This window comes from Nothobranchius furzeri, chromosome 7 (assembly GCF_043380555.1).
Source record: "Nothobranchius furzeri strain GRZ-AD chromosome 7, NfurGRZ-RIMD1, whole genome shotgun sequence".
In the NCBI taxonomy this organism is placed as follows: Eukaryota; Metazoa; Chordata; class Actinopteri; order Cyprinodontiformes; family Nothobranchiidae; genus Nothobranchius; species Nothobranchius furzeri.
This window is the reverse complement of record NC_091747.1, coordinates 21232777-21253618: the sequence shown is the minus strand read 5'-3', so window position 1 is coordinate 21253618 and position 20842 is coordinate 21232777.

The window sequence follows — 20842 nt, the reverse complement described above, 5'->3', positions numbered from 1 at the left end:
CCCAGTGTTGACATGTGGCAAGACGCTCCTCGGGGTGCGTCTTGCTTGGGCCTCTCTCCTGGAGGCGCTCAGTCAGACCCAGTGGTGACACGTGGAAAGACGCTCCTCGGGGCGCGTGTTGCTTGGGCCTCTCTCCTGGAGGCGCTCAGTCAGACCCAGTGTTGACACGTGGCAAGACACTTCTCGGGGCGCGTCTTGCTTGGGCCTCTCTCCTGGAGGCGCTCAGTCAGACCCAGTGTTGGCATGTGGCAAGACACTCCTCGGGGCGCGTCTTGGTTGAGCCTCTCTCCTGGAGGCGCTCATTCAGACCCAGTGGTGACATTTGGCAAGACGCTCCTCGGGGCAAGTATTGCTTGGGCCTCTCTCCTGAATGACCTCTGTCAGACCGAGTGTTGACACGTGGCAAGACGCTTCTCGGGGCGCGTCTTGCTTGGGCTTCTCTCATGGAGGCCCTCAGTCCGACCCAGTGTTGACATGTGTCAAGACGCTCCTCGGGGCGTGTCTTGCTTGGGCCTCTCTCCTGGAGGCGCTCAGTCAGACCCAGTGTTGACATGTGGCAAGGCGCTCCTCTGGGCGTGTCTTGCTTGGGCTTCTCTCCTGGAGGCCCTCAGTCAGACCCATTGTTGACATGTGGCAAGAAGCTCCTCGGGGCACGTCTTGCTTGGGCCTCTCTCCTGGAGGCGCTCAGTCAAACCGAGTAGTGACATGTGGCAAGACGCTCCTCGGGGCGCGTCTTGCTTGGACCTCCCTCCTGGAGGCGCTCAATCAGACTGAGTAGTGACATGTGGCAAGACGCTCCTCGGGGCGCGTCTTGCTGGGGCCTCTCTCCTGGAGGTGCTCAATCAGACCCAGTGGTGACACGTGGCAAGACGCTCCTCGGGGCGCGTCTTGCTTGGGCCTCTCTCCTGGAGGAGCTCAGTCAGACCCAGTGGTGACACGTGGCAAGATGCTCCTCGAGGCGCATCTTGCTTGGGCCTCTCTCCTGGAGGCGCTAAGTCAGACCCAGTGTTGACACGTGGTAAGACGTTCCTCGGGGCGCGTCTTGCTTGGGCCACTCTCCTGGAGGCGCTCAGTCAGACACAGTGTTGACATGTGGAAAGACACTCCTCGGGGCGCGTCTTACTTGGGCCTCTCTCATGGAGGCCCTCTGTCAGACCCAGTGTTGACATGTGTCAAGACGCTCCTCGGGGCGCGTCTTGCTTTGGCCTCTCTCCTGGAGGCGCTCAGTCAGACCGAGTGCTGACATGTAGCAAGAAGCTCCTCGGGGTGCGTCATGCTTGGGCTTCTCTCCTGGAGGCCCTCAGTCAGACCCATTGTTGACATTTGGCAAGACGCTCCTCGGGGCGCGTATTGCTTGGGCCTCTCTCCTGGATGCCCTCTGTCAGACCCAGTGTTGACATGTGGCAAGACTCTCCTCTGGGCCTGTCTTGCTTGGGCTTCTCTCATGGAGGCCCTCAGTCAGACCCAGTGTTGACATGTGTCAAGACGCTCCTCGGGGCGTGTCTTGCTTGGGCCTCTCTCCTGGAGGAGCTCAGTCAGACCCAGTGGTGACACGTGGCAAGACGCTCCTCGAGGCGCATCTTGCTTGGGCCTCTCTCCTGGAGGCGCAAAGTCAGACCCAGTGTTGACACGTGGCAAGACGCTCCTCGGGGCGCGTCTTGCTTGGGCAACTCTCCTGGAGGCGCTCAGTCAGACACAGTGTTGACATGTGGAAAGACACTCCTCGGGGCGCGTCTTGCTTGGGCCTCTCTCATGGAGGCCCTCTGTCAGACCCAGTGTTGACATGTGTCAAGACGCTCCTCGGGGCGCGTCTTGCTTTGGCCTCTCTCCTGGAGGCGCTCAGTCAGACCTAGTGTTGACATGTGGCAAGACGCTCCTCGGGGCGCTTCTTGCTTGGGCTTCTCTCCTGGAGGCCCTCAGTCAGACCCATTGTTGACATGTGGCAAGACGCTCCTCGGGGCACGTCTTGCTTGGGCCTCTCTCCTGGAGGCGCTCAGTCCGACCGAGTAGTGACATGTGGCAAGACGCTCCTCGGGGCGCGTCTTGCAGGGGCTTCTCTCATGAAGGCACTCAGTCAGACCCAGTGTTGGCATGTGCCAAGACGCTCCTCGGGGCGCGTGTTGCTTGGACCTCTCTCCTGGAGGCGCTCAGTCAGACCGAGTAGTGACATGTGGCAAGACGCTCCTCGGGGCGCTTCTTGCTTGGGCTTCTCTCCTGGAGGCCCTCAGTAAGACCCATTGTTGACATGTGGCAAGAAGCTCCTCGGGGCGCGTCTTGCTTGGGCTTCTCTACTGGAGGCCCTCAGTAAGACCCATTGTTGACATGTGGCAAGAAGCTCCTCAGGGCGCGTCTTGCTTGGGCTTCTCTCCTGGAGGCCCTCAGTAAGACCCAGTGTTGACATGTGGCAAGACGCTCCTCTCGGCGCGTCTTGCTTGGGCCTCTCTCCTGGAGGCGCTCAGTCAGACCGAGTAGTGACATGTGGCAAGACGCTCCTCGGGGCGCGTCTTGCTTGGACCTCCCTCCTGGAGGCGCTCAGTCAGACCGAGTAGTGACATGTGGCAAGACGCTCCTCGGGGCGCATCTTTCTTGGACCTCTCCCCTGGAGGCGCTCAGTTAGACCGAGTAGTGACATGTGGCAAGACGCTCCTCGGGGCGCGTCTTGCTGGGGCCTCTCTCTTGGAGGTGCTCAATCAGACCCAGTGGTGACAAGTGGCAAGACGCTCCTCAGGGCGCGTCTTGCTTGGGCCTCTCTCCTGGAGGCCCTCTCTCAGACCCAGTGTTGACATGTGGCAAGACGCTCCTCCGGGCGCATCTTGCTTGGGCCTCTCTCCTGGAGGCCCTCAGTCAGACCCATTGTTGACATGTGGCAAGACGCTCCTCGGGGCGCGTCTTGCTTGGGCCTCTCTCCTGGAGGCGCTCAGTCAGACCGAGTGCTGACATACGGCAAGATGCTCCTCGGGGCGCGTCTTGCTGGGGCCTCTCTCCTGGAGGCGCTCAGTCAGACCCAGTGCTGACATGTGGCAAGACTCTCCTCGGGGCGCGTCTTGCTTGTGCCTCTCTCCTGGAGGCGCTCACTCAGACTGAGTAGTGACATGTGGCCTGACGCTCCTCGGGGCGCGTCTTGCTTGGGCCTCTCTCCTGGAGGCCCTCTGTCAGACCCAGTGTGGACATGTGTCAAGACGCTCCTCGGGGCGCAGTCTTGCTTGGGCTTCTCTCCTGGAGGCCTTCAGTCAGACCCATTGTTGACATGTGGCAAGACGCTCCTCGGGGCGCGTCTTGCTTGGGCTTCTCTCCTGGAGGCGCTCAGACAGACCCAGTGTTGACATGTGACAAGACGCTCCTTGGGGCGCGTCTTGCTTGGGCCTCTCTCCTGGAGGCGCTCAGTCAGAACCAGAGGTGACATGTGGCAAGACGCTCCTCCGGGCGCATCTTGCTTGGGCCTCTCTCCTGGAGGCCCTCAGTCAGACCCATTGTTGACATGTGGCAAGACGCTCCTCGGGGCGCTTCTTGCTTGGGCCTCTCTCCTGGAGGCGCTCAGTCAGACCCAGTGTTGACATGTGGCAAGACGCTCCTCGGGGTGCGTCTTGCTTGGGCCTCTCTCCTGGAGGCGCTCAGTCAGACCCAGTGGTGACACGTGGAAAGATGCTCCTCGGGGCGCGTGTTGCTTGGGCCTCTCTCCTGGAGGCGCTCAGTCAGACCCAGTGTTGACACGTGGCAAGACACTTCTCGGGGCGCGTCTTGCTTGGGCCTCTCTCCTGGAGGCGCTCAGTCAGACCCAGTGTTGGCATGTGGCAAGACACTCCTCGGGGCGCGTCTTGGTTGAGCCTCTCTCCTGGAGGCGCTCATTCAGACCCAGTGGTGACATTTGGCAAGACGCTCCTCGGGGCAAGTATTGCTTGGGCCTCTCTCCTGAATGACCTCTGTCAGACCGAGTGTTGACACGTGGCAAGACGCTTCTCGGGGCGCGTCTTGCTTGGGCTTCTCTCATGGAGGCCCTCAGTCCGACCCAGTGTTGACATGTGTCAAGACGCTCCTCGGGGCGTGTCTTGCTTGGGCCTCTCTCCTGGAGGCGCTCAGTCAGACCCAGTGTTGACATGTGGCAAGGCGCTCCTCTGGGCGTGTCTTGCTTGGGCTTCTCTCCTGGAGGCCCTCAGTCAGACCCATTGTTGACATGTGGCAAGACGCTCCTCGGGGCACGTCTTGCTTGGGCCTCTCTCCTGGAGGCGCTCAGTCAGACTGAGTAGTGACATGTGGCAAGACGCTCCTCGGGGCGCATCTTGCTTGGACCTCTCTCCTGGAGGCGCTCAGTTAGACCGAGTAGTGACATGTGGCAAGACGCTCCTCGGGGCGCGTCTTGCTGGGGCCTCTCTCCTGGAGGTGCTCAATCAGACCCAGTGGTGACACGTGGCAAGACGCTCCTCGGGGCGCGTCTTGCTTGGGCCTCTCTCCTGGAGGAGCTCAGTCAGACCCAGTGGTGACACGTGGCAAGATGCTCCTCGAGGCGCATCTTGCTTGGGCCTCTCTCCTGGAGGCGCTAAGTCAGACCCAGTGTTGACACGTGGTAAGACGTTCCTCGGGGCGCGTCTTGCTTGGGCCACTCTCCTGGAGGCGCTCAGTCAGACACAGTGTTGACATGTGGAAAGACACTCCTCGGGGCGCGTCTTACTTGGGCCTCTCTCATGGAGGCCCTCTGTCAGACCCAGTGTTGACATGTGTCAAGACGCTCCTCGGGGCGCGTCTTGCTTTGGCCTCTCTCCTGGAGGCGCTCAGTCAGACCGAGTGCTGACATGTAGCAAGAAGCTCCTCGGGGTGCGTCATGCTTGGGCTTCTCTCCTGGAGGCCCTCAGTCAGACCCATTGTTGACATTTGGCAAGACGCTCCTCGGGGCGCGTATTGCTTGGGCCTCTCTCCTGGATGCCCTCTGTCAGACCCAGTGTTGACATGTGGCAAGACTCTCCTCTGGGCCTGTCTTGCTTGGGCTTCTCTCATGGAGGCCCTCAGTCAGACCCAGTGTTGACATGTGTCAAGACGCTCCTCGGGGCGTGTCTTGCTTGGGCCTCTCTCCTGGAGGAGCTCAGTCAGACCCAGTGGTGACACGTGGCAAGACGCTCCTCGAGGCGCATCTTGCTTGGGCCTCTCTCCTGGAGGCGCAAAGTCAGACCCAGTGTTGACACGTGGCAAGAAGCGCGTGGCAAGACGCTCCTCGGGGCGCGTCTTGCTTGGGCAACTCTCCTGGAGGCGCTCAGTCAGACACAGTGTTGACATGTGGAAAGACACTCCTCGGGGCGCGTCTTGCTTGGGCCTCTCTCATGGAGGCCCTCTGTCAGACCCAGTGTTGACATGTGCCAAGACGCTCCTCGGGGCGTGTCTTGCTTTGGCCTCTCTCCTGGAGGCGCTCAGTCAGACCCAGTGTTGACATGTGGCAAGACGCTCCTCGGGGCGCTTCTTGCTTGGGCTTCTCTCCTGGAGGCCCTCAGTCAGACCCATTGTTGACATGTGGCAAGACGCTCCTCGGGGCACGTCTTGCTTGGGCCTCTCTCCTGGAGGCGCTCAGTCCGACCGAGTAGTGACATGTGGCAAGACGCTCCTCGGGGCGCGTCTTGCAGGGGCTTCTCTCATGGAGGCACTCAGTCAGACCCAGTGTTGGCATGTGCCAAGACGCTCCTCGGGGCGCGTGTTGCTTGGACCTCTCTCCTGGAGGCGCTCAGTCAGACCGAGTAGTGACATGTGGCAAGACACTCCTCGGGGCGCTTCTTGCTTGGGCTTCTCTCCTGGAGGCCCTCAGTAAGACCCATTGTTGACATGTGGCAAGAAGCTCCCCGGGGCGCGTCTTGCTTGGGCTTCTCTACTGGAGGCCCTCAGTAAGACCCATTGTTGACATGTGGCAAGAAGCTCCTCAGGGCGCGTCTTGCTTGGGCTTCTCTCCTGGAGGCCCTCAGTAAGACCCAGTGTTGACATGTGGCAAGACGCTCCTCTCGGCGCGTCTTGCTTGGGCCTCTCTCCTGGAGGCGCTCAGTCAGACCCAGTGCTGACATGTGGCAAGAAGCTCCTCGGGGCGCGTCTTGCTTGGGCTTCTCTCCTGGAGGCCCTCAGTAAGACCCATTGTTGACTTGTGGCAAGACGCTCCTCGGGGCGCGTCTTGCTAGGGCTTCTCTCCTGGAGGCCCTCAGTAAGAACCATTGTTGACATGTGGCAAGACGCTCCTCGGGGCGCGTCTTGCTTGGGCCTCTCTCCAGAAGGCCCTCAATCAGACCCAGTGTTGACACGTGGCAAGACGCTCCTCGGGGCGCGTCTTACTTGGGCCTCTCTCCTGGAGGCGCTCAGTCAGACCAAGTGGTGACGTGTGGCAAGACACTCCTTGGGGCGCGTCTTGCTTGGGCCTCTCTCATGGAGGCCCTCTGTCAGACCCAGTGTTGACATGTGGCAAGACACTCCTCGGGGCGCGTCTTGCTTGGGCCTCTCTCATGGAGGCCCTCTGTCAGACCCAGTGTTGACATGTGTCAAGACGCTCCTCGGGGCGCGTCTTGCTTTGTCCTCTCTCCTGGAGGCGCTCAGACAGACCGAGTGCTGACATGTGGAAAGAAGCTCCTCGGGGCGCGTCTTGCTTGGGCTTCTCTCCTGGAGGCCCTCAGTAAGACCCATTGTTGACATGTGGCAAGACGCTCCTCGGGGCGCGTCTTGCTTGGGCCTCTCTCCAGAAGGCCCTCAATCAGACCCAGTGTTGACACATGGCAAGACGCTCCTCAGGGCGCGTGTTGCTTGGGCCTCTCTCCTGGAGGCGCTCAGTCAGACCAAGTGGTGACATGTGGCAAGACACTCCTCGGGGTGCGTCTTGCTTGGGCCTCTCTCCTGGAGGCCCTCTGTCAGACCCAGTGTTGACATGTGTCAAGATGCTCCTCGGGGCGCGTCTTGCTTGGGCTTCTCTCCTGGAGGCCCTCAGTCAGACCCATTGTTGACATGTGGCAAGACGCTCCTCGGGGTGCGTCTTGCTTGGGCCTCTCTCCTGGAGGCGCTCAGTCAGACCGAGTGCTGACATGTGGCAAGACGCTCCTCGGGCCGCGTGTTGCTTGGGCTTCTCTCCTGGAGGCCCTCAGTCAGACCCATTGTTGACATGTGGCAAGAGGCTCCTCGGGGCGCGTCTTGCTTGGGCTTCTCTCCTGGAGGCGCTCAGAAAGACCCAGTGTTGACATGTGACAAGACGCTCCTCGTGGCGCGTCTTTCTTGGGACTCTCTCCTGGAGGCGCTCAGTCAGAACCAGAGGTGACATGTGGCAAGACGCTCCTCGGGGCGCGTCTTGCTTGGGCCTCTCTCCTGGAGGCCCTCTGTCAGACCCAGTGTTGACATGTGGCAAGACGCTCCTCCGGGCGCATCTTGCTTGGGCCTCTCTCCTGGAGCCCCTCAGTCAGACCCATTGTTGACATGTGGCAAGACGCTCCTCGGGGCGCGTCTTGCTGGGGCCTCTCTCCTGGAGGCGCTCAGTCAGACCGAGTGCTGACATAAGGCAAGACGCTCCTCGGGGCGCGTCTTGCTGGGGCCTCTCTCCTGGAGGCGCTCAGTCAGACCCAGTGCTGACATGTGGCAAGACGCTCCTCGGGGGGTATCTTGCTTGGACCTCTCTCCTGGAGGCGCTCAGTCAGACTGAGTGGTGACATGTGGCCTGATGCTCCCCGGGGCACGGCTTGCTTGGGCCTCTCTCCTGGAGGCGCTCAGTCAGACCCAGTGGTGACATGTGGCAAGACACTCCTCGGGGCGCGTCTTGCTTGGGCCTCTCTCCTGGAGGTGCTCTGTGAGACCGAGTGCTGACATGTGGCAAGACGCTCCTCGGGCCGCGAGTTGCTTGGGCCTCTCTCCTGGAGGCCCTCTGTCAGACCCAGTGTTGACATGTGGCAAGACGCTCCTCCGGGCGCATCTTGCTTGGGCCTCTCTCCTGGAGGCCCTCAGTCAGACCCATTGTTGACATGTGGCAAGACGCTCCTCGGGGCGCGTCTTGCTTGGGCCTCTCTCCTGGAGGCGCTCAGTCAGACCGAGTGCTGACATAAGGCAAGACGCTCCTCGGGGCGCAACTTGCTGGGGCCTCTCTCCTGGAGGCGCTCAGTCAGACCCAGTGCTGACATGTGGCAAGACGCTCCTCGGGGCGCGTCTTGCTTGGGCCTCTCTCCTGGAGGCGCTCAGTCAGACTGAGTAGTGACATGAGGCCTGACGCTCCTCGGGGCGCGTCTTGCTTGGGCCTCTCTCCTGGAGGCGCTCAGTCAGACCCAGTGGTGACATGTGGCAAGACACTCCGCGGGGCGTGTCTTGCTTGGGCCTCTCTCCTGGAGGCCCTCTGTCAGACACAGTGTTGACATGTGTCAGGACGCTCCTCGGGGCGCAGTCTTGCTTGGGCTTCTCTCCTGGAGGCCCTCAGTCAGACCCATTGTTGACATGTGGCAAGACGCTCCTCGGGGCGCGTCTTGCTTGGGCTTTTCTCCTGGAGGCGCTCAGACAGACCCAGTGTTGACATGTGACAAGACGCTCCTCGGGGCGCGTCTTGCTTGGCCCTCTCTCCTGGAGGCGCTCAGTCAGAACCAGAGGTGACATGTGGCAAGACGCTCCTCCGGGTGCATCTTGCTTGGGCCTCTCTCCTGGAGGCGCTCAGTCACACCCAGTGGTGACACGTGGAAAGACGCTCCTCGGGGCGCGTCTTGCTTGGGCCTCTCTCCTGGAGGTGCTCATTCAGACCCAGTGGTGACATGTGGCAAGACGCTCCTCGGGGCGAGTATTGCTTGGGCCTCTCTCCTGAATGCCCACTGTCAGACCGAGTGTTAACATGTGGCAAGACTCTCCTCGGGGCGCGTCTTGCTTGGGCTTCTCTCATGGAGGCCCTCAGTCCGACCCAGTGTTGACATGTGTCAAGACGCTCCTCGGGGCGTGTCTTGCTTGGGCCTCTCTCGTGGAGGCGCTCAGTCAGACCCAGTGTTGACATGTGGCAAGACGCTCCTCTGGGCGCGTCTTGCTTGGGCTTCTCTCCTGGAGAACCTCAGTCAGACCCATTGTTGACATGTGGCAAGACGCTCCTCGGGGCACGTCTTGCTTGGGCCTCTCTCCTGGAGGCGCTTAGTCAGACCGAGTAGTGACATGTGGCACGACGCTCCTCGGGGCGCGTCTTGCTTGGACCTCCCTCCTGGAGGCGCTCAGTTAGACCGAGTAGTGACATGTGGCAAGACGCTCCTCGGGGCGCGTCTTGCTGGGGCCTCTCTCCTGGAGGAGCTCAGTCAGACCCAGTGGTGACACGTGGCAAGACGCTCCTCGGGGCGCATCTTGCTTGGGCCTCTCTCCTGGAGGCGCTAAGTCAGACCCAGTGCTGACATGTGGCAAGAAGCTCCTCGGGACGCGTCTTGCCTGGGCTTCTCTCCTGGAGGCGCTCAGTCAGACACAGTGTTGACATGTGGAAATACACTCCTCGGGGCGCGTCTTACTTGGGCCTCTCTCATGGAGGCCCTCTGTCAGACCCAGTGTTGTCATGTGTCAAGACGCTCCTCGGGGCGCGTCTTGCTTTGGCCTCTCTCCTGGAGGCGCTCAGTCAGACCGAGTGCTGACATGTAGCAAGAAGCTCCTCGGGGTGCGTCATGCTTGGGCTTCTCTCCTGGAGGCCCTCAGTCAGACCCATTGTTGACATTTGGCAAGACGCTCCTCGGGGCGCGTATTGCTTGGGCCTCTCTCCTGGATGCCCTCTGTCAGACCCAGTGTTGACATGTGGCAAGACTCTCCTCGGGGCCTGTCTTGCTTGGGCTTCTCTCATGGAGGCCCTCAGTCAGACCCAGTGTTGACATGTGTCAAGACGCTCCTCGGGGCGTGTCTTGCTTGGGCCTCTCTCCTGGAGGAGCTCAGTCAGACCCAGTGTTGACACGTGGCAAGACGCTCCTCGGGGCGCGTCTTGCTTGGGCCACTCTCCTGGAGGCGCTCAGTCAGACACAGTGTTGACATGTGGAAAGACACTCCTCGGGGCGCGTCTTGCTTGGGCCTCTCTCATGGAGGCCCTCAGTCAGACCCAGTGTTGACATGTGTCAAGACGCTCCTCGGGGCGCGTCTTGCTTTGGCCTCTCTCCTGGAGGCGCTCAGTCAGACCCAGTGTTGACATGTGGCAAGACGCCCCTCGGGGCGCTTCTTGCTTGGGCTTCTCTCCTGGAGGCCCTCAGTCAGACCCATTGTTGACATGTGGCAAGACGCTCCTCGGGGCACGTCTTGCTTGCGCCTCTCTCCTGGAGGCGCTCAGTCAGACCGAGTAGTGACATGTGGCAAGACGCTCCTCGGGGCGCGTCTTGCAGGGGCTTCTCTCATGGAGGCACTCAGTCAGACCCAGTGTTGACATGTGCCAAGACGCTCCTCGGGGCGCGTGTTGCTTGGACCTCTCTCCTGGAGGCGCTCAGTCAGACCGAGTAGTGACATGTGGCAAGACGCTCCTCGGGGCGCGTCTTGCTTGGGCTTCTCTCCTGGAGGCCCTCAGTAAGACCCATTGTTGACATGTGGCAAGAAGCTCCTCGGGGCGCGTCTTGCTTGGGCTTCTCTCCTGGAGGCCCTCAGTAAGACCCATTGTTGACATGTGGCAAGAAGCTCCTCGGGGCGCGTCTTGCTTGGGCTTCTCTCCTGGAGGCCCTCAGTAAGACCCAGTGTTGACATGTGGCAAGACGCTCCTCGGGGCGCGTCTTGCTTGGGCCTCTCTCCTGGTGGCGCTCAGTCAGACCCAGTGCTGACATGTGGCAAGAAGCTCCTCGGGGCGCGTCTTGCTTGGGCTTCTCTCCTGGAGGCCCTCAGTAAGACCCATTGTTGACTTGTGGCAAGACGCTCCTCGGGGCGCGTCTTGCTTGGACCTCTCTCCCTGAGGCGCTCAGTCAGACCCAGTGTTGACATTTGGCAAGACACTCCTCGGGGCGCGTCTTGCTTGGGCCTCTCTCATGGAGGCCCTCTGTCAGACCGAGTGCTGACATGTGGCAAGAAGCTTCTCGGGGCGCGTCTTGCTAGGGCTTCTCTCCTGGAGGCCCTCAGTAAGAACCATTGTTGACATGTGGCAAGACGCTCCTCGGGGCGCGTCTTGCTTGGGCCTCTCTCCAGAAGTCCCTCAATCAGACCCAGTGTTGACACGTGGCAAGACGCTCCTCGGGGCGCGTCTTACTTGGAACTCTCTCCTGGAGGCGCTCAGTCAGACTGAGTAGTGACATGTGGCCTGACGCTCCTCGGGGCGCGTGTTGCTTGGGCCTCTCTCCTGGAGGCGCTCAGTCAGACCAAGTGGTGACATGTGGCAAGACACTCCTTGGGGCGCGTCTTGCTTGGGCCTCTCTCATGGAGGCCCTCTGTCAGACCCAGTGTTGACATGTGGCAAGACACTCCTCGGGGCGCGTCTTGCTTGGGCCTCTCTCATGGAGGCCCTCTGTCAGACCCAGTGTTTACATGTGTCAAGACGCTCCTCGGGGCGCGTCTTGCTTTGGCCTCTCTCCTGGAGGCGCTCAGACAGACCGAGTGCTGACATGTGGAAAGAAGCTCCTCGGGGCGCGTCTTGCTTGGGCTTCTCTCCTGGAGGCCCTCAGTAAGACCCATTGTTGACATGTGGCAAGACGCTCCTCGGGGCGCGTCTTGCTTGGGCCTCTCTCCAGAAGGCCCTCAATCAGACCCAGTGTTGACACGTGGCAAGACGCTCCTCAGGGCGCGTGTTGCTTGGGCCTCTCTCCTGGAGGCGCTCAGTCAGACCAAGTGGTGACATGTGGCAAGACACTCCTCGGGGCGCGTCTTGCTTGGGCCTCTCTCCTGGAGGCCCTCTGTCAGACCCAGTGTTGACATGTGTCAAGATGCTCCTCGGGGCGCGTCTTGCTTGGGCTTCTCTCCTGGAGGCCCTCAGTCAGACCCATTGTTGACATGTGGCAAGACGCTCCTCGGGGTGCGTCTTGCTTGGGCCTCTCTCCTGGAGGCGCTCAGTCAGACCGAGTGCTGACATGTGGCAAGACGCTCCTCGGGCCGCGTGTTGCTTGGGCTTCTCTCCTGGAGGCCCTCAGTCAGACCCATTGTTGACATGTGGCAAGACGCTCCTCGGGGCGCGTCTTGCTTGGGCTTCTCTCCTGGAGGCGCTCAGAAAGACCCAGTGTTGACATGTGACAAGACGCTCCTCGGGGCGCGTCTCTCTTGGGACTCTCTCCTGGAGGCGCTCAGTCAGAACCAGAGGTGACATGTGGCAAGACGCTCCTCGGGGCGCGTCTTGCTTGGGCCTCTCTCCTGGAGGCCCTCAGTCAGACCCATTGTTGACATGTGGCAAGACGCTCCTCGGGGCGCGTCTTGCTGGGGCCTCTCTCCTGGAGGCGCTCAGTCAGACCGAGTGCTGACATAAGGCAAGACGCTCCTCGGGGCGCGTCTTGCTGGGGCCTCTCTCCTGGAGGCGCTCAGTCAGACCCAGTGCTGACATGTGGCAAGACGCTCCTCGGGGGGTATCTTGCTTGGACCTCTCTCCTGGAGGCGCAAAGTCAGACCCAGTGTTGACATGTGGCAAGACGCTCCTCCGGGCGCATCTTGCTTGGGCCTCTCTCCTGGAGGCCCTCAGTCAGACCCATTGTTGACATGTGGCAAGACGCTCCTCGGGGCGCGTCTTGCTGGGGCCTCTCTCCTGGAGGCGCTCAGTCAGACCGAGTGCTGACATAAGGCAAGACGCTCCTCGGGGCGCGTCTTGCTGGGGCCTCTATCCTGGAGGCGCTCAGTCAGACCCAGTGCTGACATGTGGCAAGACGCTCCTCGGGGGGTATCTTGCTTGGACCTCTCTCCTGGAGGCGCAAAGTCAGACCCAGTGTTGACATGTGGCAAGACGCATTCGGGGCGCTTCTTGCTTGGGCTTCTCTCCTGGAGGCCCTCAGTCAGACCCATTGTTGACATGTGGCAAGACGCTCCTCGGGGCACGTCTTGCTTGGGCCTCTCTCCTGGAGGCGCTCAGTCAGACCGAGTAGTGACATGTGGCAAGACGCTCCTCGGGGCGCGTCTTGCAGGGGCTTCTCTCATGGAGGCACTCAGTCAGACCCAGTGTTGGCATGTGCCAAGACGCTCCTCGGGGCGCGTGTTGCTTGGACCTCTCTCCTGGAGGCGCTCAGTCAGACCGAGTAGTGACATGTGGCAAGATGCTCCTCGGGGCGCGTCTTGCTTGGGCTTCTCTCCTGGAGGCCCTCAGTAAGACCCATTGTTGACATGTGGCAAGAAGCTCCTCGGGGCGCGTCTTGCTTGGGCTTCTCTCCTGGAGGCCCTCAGTAAGACCCAGTGTTGACATGTGGCAAGACGCTCCTCGGGGCGCGTCTTGCTTGGGCCTCTCTCCTGGTGGCGCTCAGTCAGACCCAGTGCTGACATGTGGCAAGAAGCTCCTCGGGGCGCGTCTTGCTTGGGCTTCTCTCCTGGAGGCCCTCAGTAAGACCCATTGTTGACTTGTGGCAAGACGCTCCTCGGGGCGCGTCTTGCTTGGACCTCTCTCCCTGAGGCGCTCAGTCAGACCCAGTGTTGACATTTGGCAAGACACTCCTCGGGGCGCGTCTTGCTTGGGCCTCTCTCATGGAGGCCCTCTGTCAGACCGAGTGCTGACATGTGGCAAGAAGCTTCTCGGGGCGCGTCTTGCTAGGGCTTCTCTCCTGGAGGCCCTCAGTAAGAACCATTGTTGACATGTGGCAAGACGCTCCTCGGGGCGCGTCTTGCTTGGGCCTCTCTCCAGAAGTCCCTCAATCAGACCCAGTGTTGACACGTGGCAAGACGCTCCTCGGGGCGCGTCTTACTTGGAACTCTCTCCTGGAGGCACTCAGTCAGACCCAGTGTTGACATGTGCCAAGACGCTCCTCGGGGCGCGTGTTGCCTGGACCTCTCTCCTGGAGGCGCTCAGTCAGACCGAGTAGTGACATGTGGCAAGACGCTCCTCGGGGCGCGTCTTGCTTGGGCTTCTCTCCTGGAGGCCCTCAGTAAGACCCATTGTTGACATGTGGCAAGAAGCTCCTCGGGGCGCGTCTTGCTTGGGCTTCTCTCCTGGAGGCCCTCAGTAAGACCCATTGTTGACATGTGGCAAGAAGCTCCTCGGGGCGCGTCTTGCTTGGGCTTCTCTCCTGGAGGCCCTCAGTAAGACCCAGTGTTGACATGTGGCAAGACGCTCCTCGGGGCGCGTCTTGCTTGGGCCTCTCTCCTGGTGGCGCTCAGTCAGACCCAGTGCTGACATGTGGCAAGAAGCTCCTCGGGGCGCGTCTTGCTTGGGCTTCTCTCCTGGAGGCCCTCAGTAAGACCCATTGTTGACTTGTGGCAAGACGCTCCTCGGGGCGCGTCTTGCTTGGACCTCTCTCCCTGAGGCGCTCAGTCAGACCCAGTGTTGACATTTGGCAAGACACTCCTCGGGGCGCGTCTTGATTGGGCCTCTCTCATGGAGGCCCTCTGTCAGACCGAGTGCTGACATGTGGCAAGAAGCTTCTCGGGGCGCGTCTTGCTAGGGCTTCTCTCCTGGAGGCCCTCAGTAAGAACCATTGTTGACATGTGGCAAGACGCTCCTCGGGGCGCGTCTTGCTTGGGCCTCTCTCCAGAAGTCCCTCAATCAGACCCAGTGTTGACACGTGGCAAGACGCTCCTCGGGGCGCGTCTTACTTGGAACTCTCTCCTGGAGGCGCTCAGTCAGACTGAGTAGTGACATGTGGCCTGACGCTCCTCGGGGCGCGTGTTGCTTGGGCCTCTCTCCTGGAGGCGCTCAGTCAGACCAAGTGGTGACATGTGGCAAGACACTCCTTGGGGCGCGTCTTGCTTGGGCCTCTCTCATGGAGGCCCTCTGTCAGACCCAGTGTTGACATGTGGCAAGACACTCCTCGGGGCGCGTCTTGCTTGGGCCTCTCTCATGGAGGCCCTCTGTCAGACCCAGTGTTTACATGTGTCAAGACGCTCCTCGGGGCGCGTCTTGCTTTGGCCTCTCTCCTGGAGGCGCTCAGACAGACCGAGTGCTGACATGTGGAAAGAAGCTCCTCGGGGCGCGTCTTGCTTGGGCTTCTCTCCTGGAGGCCCTCAGTAAGACCCATTGTTGACATGTGGCAAGACGCTCCTCGGGGCGCGTCTTGCTTGGGCCTCTCTCCAGAAGGCCCTCAATCAGACCCAGTGTTGACACGTGGCAAGACGCTCCTCAGGGCGCGTGTTGCTTGGGCCTCTCTCCTGGAGGCGCTCAGTCAGACCAAGTGGTGACATGTGGCAAGACACTCCTCGGGGCGCGTCTTGCTTGGGCCTCTCTCCTGGAGGCCCTCTGTCAGACCCAGTGTTGACATGTGTCAAGATGCTCCTCGGGGCGCGTCTTGCTTGGGCTTCTCTCCTGGAGGCCCTCAGTCAGACCCATTGTTGACATGTGGCAAGACGCTCCTCGGGGTGCGTCTTGCTTGGGCCTCTCTCCTGGAGGCGCTCAGTCAGACCGAGTGCTGACATGTGGCAAGACGCTCCTCGGGCCGCGTGTTGCTTGGGCTTCTCTCCTGGAGGCCCTCAGTCAGACCCATTGTTGACATGTGGCAAGACGCTCCTCGGGGCGCGTCTTGCTTGGGCTTCTCTCCTGGAGGCGCTCAGAAAGACCCAGTGTTGACATGTGACAAGACGCTCCTCGGGGCGCGTCTCTCTTGGGACTCTCTCCTGGAGGCGCTCAGTCAGAACCAGAGGTGACATGTGGCAAGACGCTCCTCGGGGCGCGTCTTGCTTGGGCCTCTCTCCTGGAGGCCCTCAGTCAGACCCATTGTTGACATGTGGCAAGACGCTCCTCGGGGCGCGTCTTGCTGGGGCCTCTCTCCTGGAGGCGCTCAGTCAGACCGAGTGCTGACATAAGGCAAGACGCTCCTCGGGGCGCGTCTTGCTGGGGCCTCTCTCCTGGAGGCGCTCAGTCAGACCCAGTGCTGACATGTGGCAAGACGCTCCTCGGGGGGTATCTTGCTTGGACCTCTCTCCTGGAGGCGCAAAGTCAGACCCAGTGTTGACATGTGGCAAGACGCTCCTCCGGGCGCATCTTGCTTGGGCCTCTCTCCTGGAGGCCCTCAGTCAGACCCATTGTTGACATGTGGCAAGACGCTCCTCGGGGCGCGTCTTGCTGGGGCCTCTCTCCTGGAGGCGCTCAGTCAGACCGAGTGCTGACATAAGGCAAGACGCTCCTCGGGGCGCGTCTTGCTGGGGCCTCTATCCTGGAGGCGCTCAGTCAGACCCAGTGCTGACATGTGGCAAGACGCTCCTCGGGGGGTATCTTGCTTGGACCTCTCTCCTGGAGGCGCAAAGTCAGACCCAGTGTTGACATGTGGCAAGACGCATTCGGGGCGCTTCTTGCTTGGGCTTCTCTCCTGGAGGCCCTCAGTCAGACCCATTGTTGACATGTGGCAAGACGCTCCTCGGGGCACGTCTTGCTTGGGCCTCTCTCCTGGAGGCGCTCAGTCAGACCGAGTAGTGACATGTGGCAAGACGCTCCTCGGGGCGCGTCTTGCAGGGGCTTCTCTCATGGAGGCACTCAGTCAGACCCAGTGTTGGCATGTGCCAAGACGCTCCTCGGGGCGCGTGTTGCTTGGACCTCTCTCCTGGAGGCGCTCAGTCAGACCGAGTAGTGACATGTGGCAAGATGCTCCTCGGGGCGCGTCTTGCTTGGGCTTCTCTCCTGGAGGCCCTCAGTAAGACCCATTGTTGACATGTGGCAAGAAGCTCCTCGGGGCGCGTCTTGCTTGGGCTTCTCTCCTGGAGGCCCTCAGTAAGACCCAGTGTTGACATGTGGCAAGACGCTCCTCGGGGCGCGTCTTGCTTGGGCCTCTCTCCTGGTGGCGCTCAGTCAGACCCAGTGCTGACATGTGGCAAGAAGCTCCTCGGGGCGCGTCTTGCTTGGGCTTCTCTCCTGGAGGCCCTCAGTAAGACCCATTGTTGACTTGTGGCAAGACGCTCCTCGGGGCGCGTCTTGCTTGGACCTCTCTCCCTGAGGCGCTCAGTCAGACCCAGTGTTGACATTTGGCAAGACACTCCTCGGGGCGCGTCTTGCTTGGGCCTCTCTCATGGAGGCCCTCTGTCAGACCGAGTGCTGACATGTGGCAAGAAGCTTCTCGGGGCGCGTCTTGCTAGGGCTTCTCTCCTGGAGGCCCTCAGTAAGAACCATTGTTGACATGTGGCAAGACGCTCCTCGGGGCGCGTCTTGCTTGGGCCTCTCTCCAGAAGTCCCTCAATCAGACCCAGTGTTGACACGTGGCAAGACGCTCCTCGGGGCGCGTCTTACTTGGAACTCTCTCCTGGAGGCGCTCAGTCAGACTGAGTAGTGACATGTGGCCTGACGCTCCTCGGGGCGCGTGTTGCTTGGGCCTCTCTCCTGGAGGCGCTCAGTCAGACCAAGTGGTGACATGTGGCAAGACACTCCTTGGGGCGCGTCTTGCTTGGGCCTCTCTCATGGAGGCCCTCTGTCAGACCCAGTGTTGACATGTGGCAAGACACTCCTCGGGGCGCGTCTTGCTTGGGCCTCTCTCATGGAGGCCCTCTGTCAGACCCAGTGTTTACATGTGTCAAGACGCTCCTCGGGGCGCGTCTTGCTTTGGCCTCTCTCTTGGAGGCGCTCAGACAGACCGAGTGCTGACATGTGGAAAGAAGCTCCTCGGGGCGCGTCTTGCTTGGGCTTCTCTCCTGGAGGCCCTCAGTAAGACCCATTGTTGACATGTGGCAAGACGCTCCTCGGGGCGCGTCTTGCTTGGGCCTCTCTCCAGAAGGCCCTCAATCAGACCCAGTGTTGACACGTGGCAAGACGCTCCTCAGGGCGCGTGTTGCTTGGGCCTCTCTCCTGGAGGCGCTCAGTCAGACCAAGTGGTGACATGTGGCAAGACACTCCTCGGGGCGCGTCTTGCTTGGGCCTCTCTCCTGGAGGCCCTCTGTCAGACCCAGTGTTGACATGTGTCAAGATGCTCCTCGGGGCGCGTCTTGCTTGGGCTTCTCTCCTGGAGGCCCTCAGTCAGACCCATTGTTGACATGTGGCAAGACGCTCCTCGGGGTGCGTCTTGCTTGGGCCTCTCTCCTGGAGGCGCTCAGTCAGACCGAGTGCTGACATGTGGCAAGACGCTCCTCGGGCCGCGTGTTGCTTGGGCTTCTCTCCTGGAGGCCCTCAGTCAGACCCATTGTTGACATGTGGCAAGACGCTCCTCGGGGCGCGTCTTGCTTGGGCTTCTCTCCTGGAGGCGCTCAGAAAGACCCAGTGTTGACATGTGACAAGACGCTCCTCGGGGCGCGTCTCTCTTGGGACTCTCTCCTGGAGGCGCTCAGTCAGAACCAGAGGTGACATGTGGCAAGACGCTCCTCGGGGCGCGTCTTGCTTGGGCCTCTCTCCTGGAGGCCCTCAGTCAGACCCATTGTTGACATGTGGCAAGACGCTCCTCGGGGCGCGTCTTGCTGGGGCCTCTCTCCTGGAGGCGCTCAGTCAGACCGAGTGCTGACATAAGGCAAGACGCTCCTCGGGGCGCGTCTTGCTGGGGCCTCTCTCCTGGAGGCGCTCAGTCAGACCCAGTGCTGACATGTGGCAAGACGCTCCTCGGGGGGTATCTTGCTTGGACCTCTCTCCTGGAGGCGCAAAGTCAGACCCAGTGTTGACATGTGGCAAGACGCTCCTCCGGGCGCATCTTGCTTGGGCCTCTCTCCTGGAGGCCCTCAAACAGACCCATTGTTGACATGTGGCAAGACGCTCCTCGGGGCGCGTCTTGCTGGGGCCTCTCTCCTGGAGGCGCTCAGTCAGACCGAGTGCTGACATAAGGCAAGACGCTCCTCGGGGCGCGTCTTGCTGGGGCCTCTCTCCTGGAGGCGCTCAGTCAGACCCAGTGCTGACATGTGGCAAGACGCTCCTCGGGGGGTATCTTGCTTGGACCTCTCTCCTGGAGGCGCAAAGTCAGACCCAGTGTTGACATGTGGCAAGACGCATTCGGGGCGCTTCTTGCTTGGGCTTCTCTCCTGGAGGCCCTCAGTCAGACCCATTGTTGACATGTGGCAAGACGCTCCTCGGGGCACGTCTTGCTTGGGCCTCTCTCCTGGAGGCGCTCAGTCAGACCGAGTAGTGACATGTGGCAAGACGCTCCTCGGGGCGCGTCTTGCAGGGGCTTCTCTCATGGAGGCACTCAGTCAGACCCAGTGTTGGCATGTGCCAAGACGCTCCTCGGGGCGCGTGTTGCTTGGACCTCTCTCCTGGAGGCGCTCAGTCAGACCGAGTAGTGACATGTGGCAAGATGCTCCTCGGGGCGCGTCTTGCTTGGGCTTCTCTCCTGGAGGCCCTCAGTAAGACCCATTGTTGACATGTGGCAAGATGCTCCTCGGGGCGCGTCTTGCTTGGGCTTCTCTCCTGGAGGCCCTCAGTAAGACCCATTGTTGACATGTGGCAAGAAGCGCCTCGGGGCGCGTCTTGCTTGGGCTTCTCTCCTGGAGGCCCTCAGTAAGACCCAGTGTTGACATGTGGCAAGACGCTCCTCGGGGCGCGTCTTGCTTGGGCCTCTCTCCTGGAGGCGCTCAGTCAGACCCAGTGCTGACATGTGGCAAGAAGCTCCTCGGGGCGCGTCTTGCTAGGGCTTCTCTCCTGGAGGCCCTCAGTAAGAACCATTGTTGACATGTGGCAAGACGCTCCTCGGGGCGCGTCTTGCTTGGGCCTCTCTCCAGAAGGCCCTCAATCAGACCCAGTGTGGACACGTGGCAAGACGCTCCTCGGGGCGCGTCTTACTTGGGCCTCTCTCCTGGAGGCGCTCAGTCAGACTGAGTAGTGACATGTGGCCTGACGCTCCTCGGGGCGCGTGTTGCTTGGGCCTCTCTCCTGGAGGCGCTCAGTCAGACCAAGTGGTGACATGTGGCAAGACACTCCTTGGGGGCGCGTCTTGCTTGGGCCTCTCTCATGGAGGCCCTCTGTCAGACCCAGTGTTGACATGTGACAAGACACTCCTCGGGGCGCGTCTTGCTTGGGCCTCTCTCATGGAGGCCCTCTGTCAGACCCAGTGTGGACATGTGTCAAGACGCTCCTCAGGGCGCGTGTTGCTTGGGCCTCTCTCCTGGAGGCGCTCAGTCAGACCAAGTGGTGACATGTGGCAAGACACTCCTCGGGGCACGTCTTGCTTGGGCCTCTCTCCTGGAGGCCCTCTGTCAGACCCAGTGTTGACATGTGTCAAGATGCTCCTCGGGGCGCGTCTTGCTTGGGCTTCTCTCCTGGAGGCCCTCAGTCAGACCCATTGTTGACATGTGGCAAGACGCTCCTCGGGGTGCGTCTTGCTTGGGCCTCTCTCCTGGAGGCGCTCAGTCAGACCGAGTGCTGACATGTGGCAAGACGCTCCTCGGGCCGCGTGTTGCTTGGGCTTCTCTCCTGGAGGCCCTCAGTCAGACCCATTGTTGACATGTGGCAAGACGCTCCTCGGGGCGCGTCTTGCTTGGGCTTCTCTCCTGGAGGCGCTCAGAAAGACCCAGTGTTGACATGTGACAAGACGCTCCTCGGGGCGCGTCTCTCTTGGGACTCTCTCCTGGAGGCGCTCAGTCAGAACCAGAGGTGACATGTGGCAAGATGCTCCTCGGGGCGCGTCTTGCTTGGGCCTCTCTCCTGGAGGCCCTCTGTCAGACCCAGTGTTGACATGTGGCAAGACGCTCCTCCGGGCGCATCTTGCTTGGGCCTCTCTCCTGGAGGCCCTCAGTCAGACCCATTGTTGACATGTGGCAAGACGCTCCTCGGGGCGCGTCTTGCTGGGGCCTCTCTCCTGGAGGCGCTCAGTCAGACCGAGTGCTGACATAAGGCAAGACGCTCCTCGGGGCGCGTCTTGCTGGGGCCTCTCTCCTGGAGGCGCTCAGTCAGACCCAGTGCTGACATGTGGCAAGACGCTCCTCGGGGGGT